Raw genomic sequence first — 13,627 nt, 5'->3', positions numbered from 1 at the left:
GTCTTGGAACCTACTACTAAGACTGAGGACTGCAAGCCAGGTATGGTGGGAGGCTGTCAACGTAGCTGAGCAGGGAATTTATAGCTTAGCGCTAGGTCAGGCGGCTGGACGCTGGCTGAGTCTGTGGGCTGCGAACTTGTTATGGGCAGAGACTGCACACTTAGAGGAGCAGATAACTCAGAGCCTAGAAGGGCAGGAGGTTTGGTGTATAAAACTAAGGGAATTAACTGCTTGCAGACTGATGTTGGGGGCTGCAGACCAACAGAAAGCTGAGAATGCTGCCCTAGTGGGGCAGAGAATCTGAAGCCTGGTGGAACGGTGGACTGTGAGCCGACTAGGGCTGGAGACAGCGAAACTAGAACTAGTCTGGGAGCCTAGTGCTGATAACTTTGGGCATGACAGGGAAAGCAACTCTGAACCTGAGAGGGAAACTGACTGATAGCTAGGAGAGCTGGTAACTCTGAGCCTAGCCCGGGCATGAGCCTGATGACCCACCTGGGCTAGGTACTTAGGGCCGACTAGTGCTGGAGACAGCAGACATATCCCGGCTGGAGAATGATGACTTTGTGCTTGGAACTGAGGGCAGAAGAGGGTCGAGGACTGAGAAACTAGCATAGGTAACTTGTGGGCTAACAGGACAGGAGGCTGAAAGTCAGCCTGCAGCCCACCAGGTTATGTCTGAAGACAGCATGCCTAGTGCAGCAAACTCTGGGCCTAGTAGGGCAGGGGGCCCTAAACCTGGCAGGCTAGGCTACTGCCTACCAGCTAAGACAGGGGACTGCGATCTGTGCAGGGCAGGAGACGGCAGACCTGACGGCAAAGCAACCATGGGTCCTAGCTGGGTAGGATACCTAGGGCCTGGCAAAGCAGATAATTAGGGATCACTAGTAAAGGGAACTGTGGACCTATAACAGTAGAGGATTGGGGGCCTAGCACGATGGCAGGAGTTCGGTAGTCTAAGTCAGAACAGTGTGAACCTGCAACTACGGCCGGGCAACGGCCGGAAACGGAGGTCCTACCAGGCGGAAACGGAGATCCTACCGGGCGGGGGGTGGACAACTTACCAGGAAGACTGGACTTACCAGGAAAGTAGGACACTTTAGACCTACCGCTGGGGCAGGATACACTGTACATACTTGAGGGGCAGGACACTCAAAGCCTGGACACTTTACACCTGCAAGGTAGGCAGGAAACTTCAACTCTGACCCTACCGGTCAGGAGGGGAACTCCGACCCTACCGGTAAGGAAGGGAACTCTGACCCTACTGGGACGGAAGGGAACTCTGACTCTACTGGGATGGAAGGGAACTCTGACCCTACTGGGAGGGAAGGGAACTCTGACCCTACTGGGAGGGAAGGGAACTCTGACCCTACTGGGACAGAAGGGAACTCTGACCCTACTGGGACGGAAGGGAACTCTGACCCTACTGGGAGGGAAGGGAACTCTGACCCTACTGGGAGGGAAGGGAACTCTGACCCTACTGGGAGGGAAGGGAACTCAACCAGCAGGGGGTCCCCACTGGAAGAAGAGGAAGACTCCGCAACGGCAGCCAGTACAGAACCAATGGCAGTGGCTGGCTATGTCTCCAGAACTGGAGTAGAAGTCTCCTTAACTATATTTTGATCTGATGGGGAGCTAGGCCCCTCTGGACAATAGAAGCGGACCCGGCGCACTGGTGGCTCAAGCCGGGAGGGCGTAGAGGGACATTGGTCGGGAGACCACTTCAGGGGAGGTGGTGTTCCCGACGCTCTGGTAGATGCAACAGTCAGGGTAGCTTGGAGCGACGAAGATCTGGTGAATAGTCGGGTCACCTCTGGATGTAGTGGAAGTACCAATGGTCCCGTAGAGGTAGTGAATACTCTGGTCAGGGAAGCCTGAAGTAGTGTCTTTTAGGGGACTAGCCAGGCCGACAAGGGCAGTATCGACTGCAGTGGCGCTCCCACTACGATGGCTCTAGCTAGGGGGGCCTAGAGTGGTGACAGTTAAGAGAGTAGTGGCGGTAACAGTGCTCCTGTGGCAGTGACTTAGGTAGGGAGGACCCAGAGTCCCTCCTGAGCTATTCCTGTTCATAAAGCAGCTCCTCGCAGTCTCCTTGCAGCTCCCAACTGGAGAGGCTGTGGTCACTCCCTGACCACTGAGGAGACCTAGTTCAGGGCTGGTTGACGGTAGGATGAGAGAGGTATGTGTGAGAGGTATCTTTTGGGAAGTGGCAGTTTTGTGTAGCCCTATATGGTTTAGGAGGGCAGGAAAACATGTCTGCATCCTGGGGCATGGAAACGGCTCTTCTTCTGGGTACTGGAACATTTTCACTGTTGTCTGTAGCTTGTGAGGTGTGGAAACACTTTGTTGCTTTTATGAATTTTGTCTTGCTGCTTTTTGTTTTATGATGCTCTGTCTGTATGCTATGTCTTGCTTGTCCTATGTTGCTCTGTCTGTATGCTATGTCTTGCTTGTCCTATGTTGCTATGTCTTGCTTGTTCTATGTTGCTATTGTCTATATTGTAATTGTTTTTAATAACCTGCCCAGGGACTGCGGTTGAAAATTAGCCGGTTGGCTAAAACCGGCACTTTTACTGAAATGTCACGATTACACTGTCCCTGTAAAAATAAAAATAAACTCAAACTCAAGTAAGAATTTGTCTCGAAGGACCATGGTAGAGTTTTATTCTCTTAGTCACCACCACACAATTGCACACACACACATCAAAAATAAAATGTTATTTGTCACATGCTTCGTAAACAGGTATAGACTAACAGTGAAATGCTTACTTACGGGCCCTTCCCAACAATGAAGAGAGAAAAATAATAACACAAGGAATAAATACACAATGAGCAACAATAACTTGGGTATATACACAGTGCTTCCAGACTTGGTGCATCGGTATCGCTTGCCATACAGTAGCAGAGAGAACAGTCTTTGACTTGGGTGGCTGGAGTCTGACAATTTTTAGGGCCTTCCTCTGACACCTCCTGGTATAGAGGTCCTAAATGGCAGGGAGCTCGGGCCCCAGTGATTTACTGGACCGTACACACTACCCTCTGTAGCGCCTTGCGGTCGGATCCCAAGCAGTTGCCATACCAAGCAGTGATGCAGCTAGTCAATATGCTCTCAATGGTGCAGCTGTAGAACTTTTTGAGTATCTGAGGGCCCATGACAAATCTTTGCCTCTTTCCTGAGGGGAATAGGCGTTGTTGTGTCCTCTTCACAATGGTGTGTGATGTGGACATTGAGGAACTTGAAGCTCTCGACCTGCTCCACTACAGCCCCATCAGAAGAGATCTTGTGGTTCCAGAAGGAAAGGAGAATATATGTTCATATTAACAGCAATAATGCAGCGATACAATTGGAACTGAAGGCTACATAGCCTAGAAAGAATACCATTGCAGACACATTCAGAAAACAACAGATAAGATGTCAACAACTTGGCTGAGAGTGAGAGGCTAATTACTGCTGCCAGTCACGATTAATGACCTCTCTCCAGCCAGCTAAAGAGCTTATCTAATAGGCCATAAATCAAGTGCGCATGCGAACGCGCACCATGCCTTCGAGAATCTTCTACTAACTTACTTGAAAAATAACACACTTTCTTTACATAATAGTAACATGCACATCATACTCATAATAATAATAAATAAACCATGCAATAGTCACATTAACTGGCAATTCTGTACTTAGACGATATGCATTAGGTAAACAATGCTACCAACTGGGGAGAGAAAAAATAAGTTACATATGTAACAAGATAACCAACACTAACCAGGTTTCAGTAGCATGCAGTAATCATCATAAACAGTCCCTAACAAAATAAAGCCCCAACATTGCAGATGCATGCATAAGACTTCTAAACTAAATACCGAAAACTTGGTCGCCAGCCAAATTTGTCTTCTGTTGATGACTAAAAACATGTTGAGTTAGAGTGGGCGGAGCCAGAGTCCAAATGTCCATCAAAAACCCACTGATTGTCTGAAAGGAAGGGCCTTCTTTTCACAATTAAAAGGTAGGGTCATATAGCTGTTTCTCATTTAGTGGAGAGAGGGAGATTCACTCATTCCCCTGCACAACGATAGATAGCCTATTCAATTGCCATTAATACTATTTGCCTTTAATTAGTGGGCGTATGACATCCTGAGTGACAGAAAATATTGTATTTGTTAGCAATGGCTAGTGACAGTGCCATTTTTTACATTAACATTTTAGTAATTTAGCAGAGCTCTTATCCAGAGTGCATACATGTGCTTTTTTGGACTGTGACCACTTCCTGATGGTATTGATCCTAATTTAAATAATGAGATTGGCTTGTGAGAGCCCCTACTCACCCATATGGCATCAAACCAATATATTCAACTTGGTGTTGTGGCTAAAGGATGTTCCATTGCTGTTGTGTCGGTATTGAATGACTCAACTATAGATCAGACTGTGTCAATACAGAGATATATTGAAATATACTTGAGTGAGGAGAAAAATACATATGTGCATTTTTCACAGACTTAAATGGTCAATTCTATCATATTGAGAACGATTCAGGAAAAAGATAAAAGGAAGACAAAGTGTCATGGAAGAATGAGTTCATTTAGACTGATGAGAAAGAGAGGAATTGAGAGACAGTAATCAGGATGATAAAGAGAGAAGAGACAGATGGAGAACAAGAGAAGAGAGAGAGGGGGGAAAGAGAGAGGAGACAGGGGAACCAAGTGACAGGGAGCATGAGGTAGATGGCAGGAGGTAAGCCAGACACCCATCCCATTTGGTTATCTCCAAATCAAGATTCACAGTGAGTCACTCCAGAGGGTTCATAACTATGCTGTGGCAGAGGCCTCCTCCACAGGATCTCTGTATGTCTGTCTTTCTGTCCCTTGTAATCTGATCACAAACACACACAGACAGACTGAACTGCTTATTACTACCTATCAGCCTGAGATTAACAATACACAATAGAACAAATCACACCCTGTGACAATACCAGAATCACAATATGTTTTCCTAAAGGGAAAATGAAAACACAAAGCAGACCAAACTCTTAGGTCCTTTAAAAACCTGCTGTATCAATTGTTAGATACTACTGCACTGTTGGAGCTAGGAACACAAGCATTTCACTTCACCTGCAACAACATCTGCTAAATATGTGTATGTGACCAAAAGATTTGATTTGATTTGAAAATATTGTGTGCTATAGCTTGGAAAATAAATGAATGTGACTCTAGATGACAACGTAATGATGTTTGTTTCCAACATTAGGGCTGTTTTCCTAAAGATTTAAATCTGCTTTGTTTCCTTGCCGCGATACTAACGAGTATCACAATACTTGTATCCTCCCGGCCCTATCAACCCCCAGAACAGCCTGGGACTAACAATATACTGTAGAATAAATGACACCCAACAGTCTCTTTGTCAGAGATGAGGGTTATATGTTTAACAATTTTCACACAATGGTTAATTGCATATCAATAAGGGTTCTTTACTTTCTTTTTTTCCCAACCGTGGGACAGACTATGTTTGTTCCCACACTCGGGATTCTGACTCTCTATTGGTTACACAGACTTTTGGCCTCCCATCCTATTCTAACCCCCTCTCGCCGGCTTTGTATTCATGTTACCTGATGAAATTGCTGTATAATATGATCTTGTTGCCATCAAATGCACATTCAAATGTCATAAATCAACACTGCAGTGCTCTCCCTGTCCTCTGCCGTGCCTTGATTGTATTACTGTTGATGATATCTGGAAATGTGCATGTACACCTTGGCCCATCTACTGTTGCTAGCCCCAATTCTGACTTGTGTTCTGATATCTGTTTCACTGATTTCTGCTCCCGTAAAAGCCAGGGCTTTCTGCACGTTAACAGAAGCTTATTACCTAAAATGGATCAATTGAAAGTGTGGGTTCACAGCTCCAATCCAGATGTGTTGGTCATTACTGGGATATGGTTAAGAAAGAGTGCTTTGAATGCTGATGTTAACCTTTCTGGTTATAACCTTTTTCGACAAGACAGATTTTCCAAATCAAATCAAAATCAAATCCAATTTTATTTGTCATATACACATGGTTAGCAGATGTTAATGCAATTGTAGTGAAATGCTTGTGCTTCTAGTTCCGATCATGCAGTAATATCTAACAAGTAATCTAACAATTTCACAACTACTACCTTATACACACAAGTGTAAAGGAATGAATAAGAATATGTACATGCCTCCCGGGTGGCGCAGTGGTTAAGGGCGCTGTACTGCAGCGCCAGCTGTGCCATCAGAGACTCTGGGTTCGCGCCCAGGCTCTGTCGTAACCGGCCGCGACTGGGTGGTCCATGGGGCGACGCACAATTGGTCCAGCGTCGTCCGGGTTAGGGAGGGCTTGGTCGGTAGGGATGTCCTTGTCTCATCACGCACCAGCGACTCCTGTGGCGGGCCGGGCGCAGTGCGCGCTAGCCAAGGTTGCCAGGTGCACTGTGTTAAGAAGCAGGGTTGTGTATCGGAGGACGCATGACTTTCAACCTTCGTCTCTCCTGCGCCTGTATGGGAGTTGTAGCGATGAGACAAGATAGTAGCTACCACAACAATTGGACACCATGAAATTGGGGAGAAAAAGGGGTAAAAAATAAAAATTTAAATAAATAAATAAGAATATATACATAAAAATATATGGATGAGTGATAGCCGAATGGCATAGGCAAGATGCAGTAGATCGTATAGAGTACAGTATATACATATGAGATGACTAATGTAGGGTATGTAAACATTATATAAAGTGGCATTGTTTAAAGTGGCTAGTGATACATTTACTACATCCAATTTTTAATTATTAAAGTGGCTAAAGATTTGAGTCAGTATGGTGGCAGCAGCCAACTGGCTGTTTAACAGTCTGATGGCCTTGAGATAGAAGCTGTTTTTCAGTCTCTCGGTCCCAACTTTGATGCACCTGTACTGACCTCGCCTTTTGGATGATAGCGGGGTGAACAGGCAGTGGCTCGGGTGGTTGTTGTCCTTGATGATCTTTTTGGCCTTCCTGTGGCATCGGGTGGTGTAGGTGTCCTGGAGGGCAGGTAGTTTGGCCCGGTGATGCGTTTTGCAGACCTAACTACCCTCTGGAGAGCCTTACGGTTGTGGACGGAGCAGTTGCTGTACCAGGCGGTGATACAGCCCGACAGGATGCTCTCGATTGTGCATCTGTAAAAGTTTGTGAGTGTTTTTGGTGACAAGCCAAATTTCTTCCGCCTCCTGAGGTTGAAGAGGCACCTTCTTCACCATGCTGTCTGTGTGGGTGGGGGAGTGGCCATCTTTACCAAGGATCACCTTCAGTGCTAGATTGTCTCCAGCATTACACTTTCAAATAGCTCTTCGTTGTCTGTTGCTGGGTGTTATCATCCTCCATCAGCACCGGCCTGTACCCTACCTGCCCTAAGCTCACTCCTGGCCCCTTACACTAAGTCTGAATTTTTCCTGCTAGGTGACCTAAACTGGGACATGCTTAAACCACCTGACCAAGTCCTAAAGCAATGGGACTCCCCAAATCTTTCTCAGATTATTACCAATCCCACAAGGTATGACTCCAAACACCCAGAAAAGGCTACTCTCCTCGATGTTATCCTCACAAATAATCCTGATAGTGATCAGTCTGGTGTTTTCTTTAATGATCTTAGTGATCACTGTTTTACAGCCTGTGTTCGTAATGGCTGCTCAGTGAAACAACCTGTCCTGATTTGCCCAAAAACTTTAATGAGCAAGCCTTCCTTCATGACCTGGCCTCTGTAAATTGTTAAAGAATCAGCTTGATCCCCTCTATTGAAGATGCTTGGACCTCTATTTTTCTTTGCCACTATTGGCCTATTTATTTATTGCCTTACCTCTTTACTTAATTTGCACACACTATATACAGATTTTTCTATTGTGTTATTGACTGTATGTTTATTTATCCCATGTGTAACTCTGTGTTGATGTTTTTGTCGCACTGCTTTGCTTTATCTTGGCCAGATCGCAGTTGTAAATGAGAACTTGTTCTCAACTGGCCTGCCTGGTTAAATAAAGGTGATATAATTTTAAAAAATGTTTTTAAAACACGCCCCCCATAAAGAAAATGAGAATTAACTACAGGTTCAGCCCCTGGTTTGACCGTGATCTTGCAGAGTTACTCCACCTCAAGAATAGCATTTGGCGAAATGCTCGGCCCACGCATACTCAGGCTGACTGGCTCTCGTTCAGGCAAATGAGAAATAAGTACACTCAGGCTATCTGGAAAGCCAAAGTTAGTTACTTAAGGAGCAGTTCTCTCTCTGTGGGTCTAACCCCAAGAAGTTCTGGAAAACCCTCTTCCTCACAGCTGCCCATGTCCCTTATAGTTGATGATGTGATTGTTTCTGACAAGAAGCACATGGCTTTTTAATCACCACTTCATTAAGTCAGGATTCCTGTTTGACTCAGCCATGCCTCGTTGCCCGTCCAACATTTCCGCATCCCCCACCCTTTCTAATGTGACAAGCTCCGATGCTCCTCCCTCTTTTTCCCCTGCATGAGTCCGAGGTGCTAAAGGAGCTCCTTAAACTCCTTTGAATGTAACGATCTGGGCGTAGTGGGTGCGAAGTCAGGCGCAGGAAGCAGAGAGTACAGGGTAGTGCTATTTATTGCACACACGGCGGACATAAGCAACCCCACAGGGCGTTCACACAAAACAAATGCCCCAAACACGGGGACTCAAACAGTCCGGAGAAAAACCCACGAACGAAACACGTCAACATCGAACGTGCTCACAGCAACACAAAACAATCCCGCACAAAGAGCAGGCGGGCCTACTGGTTAACATAGCCCGACTAATCAGCGTACACAAAAAAACAGGTGAAACCAATTAACAGAAAGGGAAAAAGGGATCAGTGGCAGCTAGTAGGCCGGTAACGACGACCACCGAGTGCCACCCGAACAGGAAGGGGAGCGACCTTCGGTAGGAGTCGTGACATTGAACTACTCTCCATATGGTGTCCTTTACAGACCTATTGATTAGATTATTTTATTTCACGATTCATAAATATAAATGCATGTATTGTATTGTTACGAAAGTGGGAAAAGTGCCACTCCCCTATCTCAATTGGGAGAGATGCTAAGACACCCATCACCCAGGGTCATCATTTTATTTGTACTACCACAACCGCTATTGTGCCGATTCCGCAAGAAAATCATTCAGATTAGTGGCATGTTGTTGATCACCCTCACCTTAATATTACAACATTTTCAAATAGTATGCTGATGTTATGGTGGTGCTGGAAATGATGAATATGAAGTTGAAAAAGTTTTACATTTCCCTTTAAGTTACAAATGGAATAGTAGTCTGGTTACTTAAGACACAATCAAAATTAGGGAGGTTGGTCCGGAATACCAAGACCGTCTAGCAGTCCAAAGGTTGCGTGTTTGAGTCATGTTGCAGACAACTGTAGAATTTTAGCTAACTCTTACCCTTCTACTAACCTTAATCCAATCCTTACCTGCTACGTTAGTTCTCCTAACCTTAGTCATTAAGACAACACAAGCACAGAGTAACACGTATAATATTATATATTCCTCCAAGATGTATGAAATGCGCCTTTCAGGTAGAATCGTTAGTAGTGTCAGTCCCATCTGCAACATTGTATACTTATTAAATCCAGGCTTGGACGTTCAATTTAGTAACAAACTATAGTAACGTATAAAGTAAAAAAACATATTTTGGCATGATGTATTCATAATTTAATCATTGATTTATTTACTACATTTCACGAACTAATACGTTGAATTGCCTCACCTATTTTCTCTTCCTGTTTTTCAGCTATGAATTCATACACGGCCTGGTCAACAAAAAGAGGTCTGCCAGTAGCAAAAAAAAAAGGAAAGTTATTTTTGCATGGTTTCTGTTTGTTTGTTTTGTGACTGGAACAGGGTTTCTTGTTTTAGCCCAATAATCTGTTATTGTAACAAATTAAAAAATCTGTTCCCAAGTTTTCAATTCTTTTTTCATTTCAACCATTTTATAACTATAATGTACTTCGTACTTGATCCCTTTCTACTGTAGCTCTCTGCCCCACTTATTGCAGAGTAATTAACCTATAATTTTACTTGACAATTGTTTCTGGTGTTATACCTCAAATCTGGAAAGCATCTCCTCCCACTACACAAAGGAGGAGAGCCTTCTGACTTAAATAAATAGTCAAATTTCAAAGTTATCTTGCTTTTCCAAAGTTTTAGACTCCTGGCCAACACTCATCTAACAACTTTTTAAACTTCTCATTCTATTCTAAATGTGCACCAGTGTGGACATAGCACCATTTTAGCTGGTATTCTTGTTCTAGATTATGTGTTAAATTGCTTAGATCATAAAAACCATTGTGCTCCCTTATTTATAGACCTTTCCAAGGCATTCGAACCGGTTGACCATTACATTCTCATTCTGAGGCTGACTGAAATAGGCCTGAATCAGGCTTCTGGCAAATGGTTTGAGAATGATCTGTCAATACGTGAGTTCAGGTGGTGTCAAGTCTAGTTTCCTAGATATTACAAAAAGTGTACCGCAAGGGTCGGTATTGGGACCTTTTATCTTTACTATTTATATAAATAGTATTGGTCTATCTGTTAACTTGTAAGATTAATCTGCATGCAGACGACTCTGTTACAGTGCATTGAGAAAGTATTCGAGGCACTTGACTTTTTCCACATTTTGTTTTACGTTAGTCTTATTCTAAAATTGATTAAATATTTATTTTTCTCATCAATCTACACACAATGACAAATGAGGACAAAGCAAAAACAGGTTTTTAGACATTTTTGCAGACCCTTTGCTATGAGACTCGAAATTGAGCTGCGGTGCATCCGGTTTGCATTAGTTATCCTTGAAATGTTTCTACAATCCACCTGTGGTAAAGGCAATTGATTGGACATGATTTGAAAAGGCACAGACCTGTCTCTATAAGGTCCCACATTTGACAGTGCATGTAAGAGCAAACAAGCCACGAGGTCGAAGGAATTGTCTATAGAGCTCTGAGACAGGATTGTGTCGAGGCACAGATCTGGGGAAGGGTATTCAAAAATGTCTGCAGCATTGAATGTCCCCAAGAACACAGTGGCCTCCATCATTCAATGCAATGACATCTCCTGGTTTCAACAATGTTTCTAGAGACAATATCTCTCTCTTCATCACTCAATACCTAGGTTTACCTCCACTGTATTCACATCCTACCATACATTTGTCTGTACATTATACCTTGATGCTATTTTATCGCCCCCAGAAACCTCCTTTTACTCTATGTTCCAGACGTTCTAGACGACCAATTCTCATAGCTTTTAGCCGTACCCTTATTCTACTCCTCCTATGTTCCTCTGGCGATGTAGAGGTGAATCCAGGCCCTGCAGTGCCTAGCTCCACTCCTATTCCCCAGGCGCTCTCTTTTGACGACTTCTGTAACCGTAATAGCCTTGGTTTCATGCATGTTAACATTAGAAGCCTCCTCCCTAAGTTTGTTCTATTCACTCCTTAAGCACACTCTGCCAACCCGGATGTTCTAGCTGTGTCTGAATCCTGGCTTAGGAAGACCACCAAAAATTCAGACATTTTAATTCCAAACTACAACATTTTCAGACAAGATAGAACTGCCAAAGGGGGCGGTGTTGCAATCTACTGCAAAGATAGCCTGCAGAGTTCTGTCCTACTATCCAGGTCTGTACCCAAACAATTTGAACTTCTACTTTTAAAAATCCACCTCTCTAAAAACAAGTCTCTCACCGTTGCCGCCTGCTATAGACCACCCTCTGCCCCCAGCTGTGCTCTGGACACCATATGTGAACTGATTGCCCCCCATCTATCTTCAGAGTTCGTGCTGCTAGGCGACCTAAACTGGAACATGCTTAACACCCCAGCCATCCTACAATCTAAACTTGATGCCCTCAATCTCACACAAATTATCAATGAACCTACCAGGTACCTCCCCAAAGCCTTAAACACGGGCACCCTCATAGATATCATCCTAACCAACTTCCCCTCTAAATACACCTCTGCTGTCTTCAACCAAGATCTCAGCGATCACTGCCTCATTGCCTGCATCCGTAATGGGTCAGCGGTCAAACGACCTCCACTCATCACTGTAAAACGCTCCCTGAAACACTTCTGCGAGCAGGCCTTTCTAATCGACCTGGCCGGGGTATCCTGGAAGGATATTGATCTCATCCCGTCAGCAGAGGATGCCTGGATAACTACAAATACTTAGGTGTCTGGTTAGACTGTAAACTCTCCTTCCAGACCCATATCAAACATCTCCAATCCAAAGTTAAATCTAGAATTGGCTTCCTATTTCGCAACAAAGCATCCTTCACTCATGCTGCCAAACATACCCTTGTAAAACTGACCATCCTACCAATCCTCGACTTTTGCGATGTCATTTACAAAATAGCCTCCAATACCCTACTCAACAAATTGGATGCAGTCTATCACAGTGCAATCCGTTTTATCACCAAAGCCCCATATACTACCCACCATTGCGACCTGTACGCTCTCGTTGGCTGGCCCTCGCTTCATACTCGTCGCCAAACCCACTGGCTCCATGTCATCTACAAGACCCTGCTAGGTAAAGTCCCCCCTTATCTCAGCTCGCTGGTCACCATAGCATCTCCCACCTGTAGCACACGCTCCAGCAGGTATATCTCTCTAGTCACCCCCAAAACCAATTCTTTCTTTGGCCGCCTCTCCTTCCAGTTCTCTGCTGCCAATGACTGGAACGAACTACAAAAATCTCTGAAACTGGAAACACTTATCTCCCTCACTAGCTTTAAGCACCAACTGTCAGAGCAGCTCACAGATTACTGCACCTGTACATAGCCCACCTATAATTTAGCCCAAACAACTACCTCTTTCCCAACTGTATTTAATTTTTATTTATTTATTTATTTTGCTCCTTTGCACCCCATTATTTTTATTTCTACTTTGCACATTCTTCCATTGCAAAACTACCATTCCAGTATTTTACTTGCTATATTGTATTTACTTTGCCATCATGGCCTTTTTTGCCTTTACCTCCCTTCTCACCTCATTTGCACACATTGTATATAGACTTGTTTATACTGCATTATTGACTGTATGTTTGTTTTTACTCCATGTGTAACTCTGTGTCGTTGTATCTGTCGAACTGCTTTGCTTTATCTTGGCCAGGTCGCAATTGTAAATGAGAACTTGTTCTCAACTTGCCTACCTGGTTAAATAAAGGTAAAATAACTAAAATAAATAAATAATTCTTAAATGGAAGACGTTTGTAACCACCAATACTCTTTCTAGAGCTGTTCGGAACCACCAAGACTCTTTCTAGAGCTGGCCGCCTGGTCAAACTGAACAATCAGGGGAGAAGGGCCTTGGTCAGGGAGACCAAGAACCCGTTGGTCACTCTGACAGAGCTCCAGAGTTCCTCTGTGGAGATGGGAGAACCTTCCAGAAGGTCAACCATCTCTGCAGCATCCACCAATCATGCCTTTATGGTAGAGGGGCCAGACGGAAGCCACTCCTCAGTAAAAGGCACATAACAGCCCGGTTGGAGTTTGCCAAAAGACACCTAAAGGACTCTCAGACTTATGAGAAACAAGATTCACTGGTTTGATGAAACCAAGATTGAACTCTTTGGCCTGAATGCCAAGCATCA

Source organism: Oncorhynchus kisutch, linkage group LG24 (assembly GCF_002021735.2).
Source record: "Oncorhynchus kisutch isolate 150728-3 linkage group LG24, Okis_V2, whole genome shotgun sequence".
Classification (NCBI taxonomy): Eukaryota; Metazoa; Chordata; class Actinopteri; order Salmoniformes; family Salmonidae; genus Oncorhynchus; species Oncorhynchus kisutch.
Note: the sequence above shows the minus strand (reverse complement) of the source record.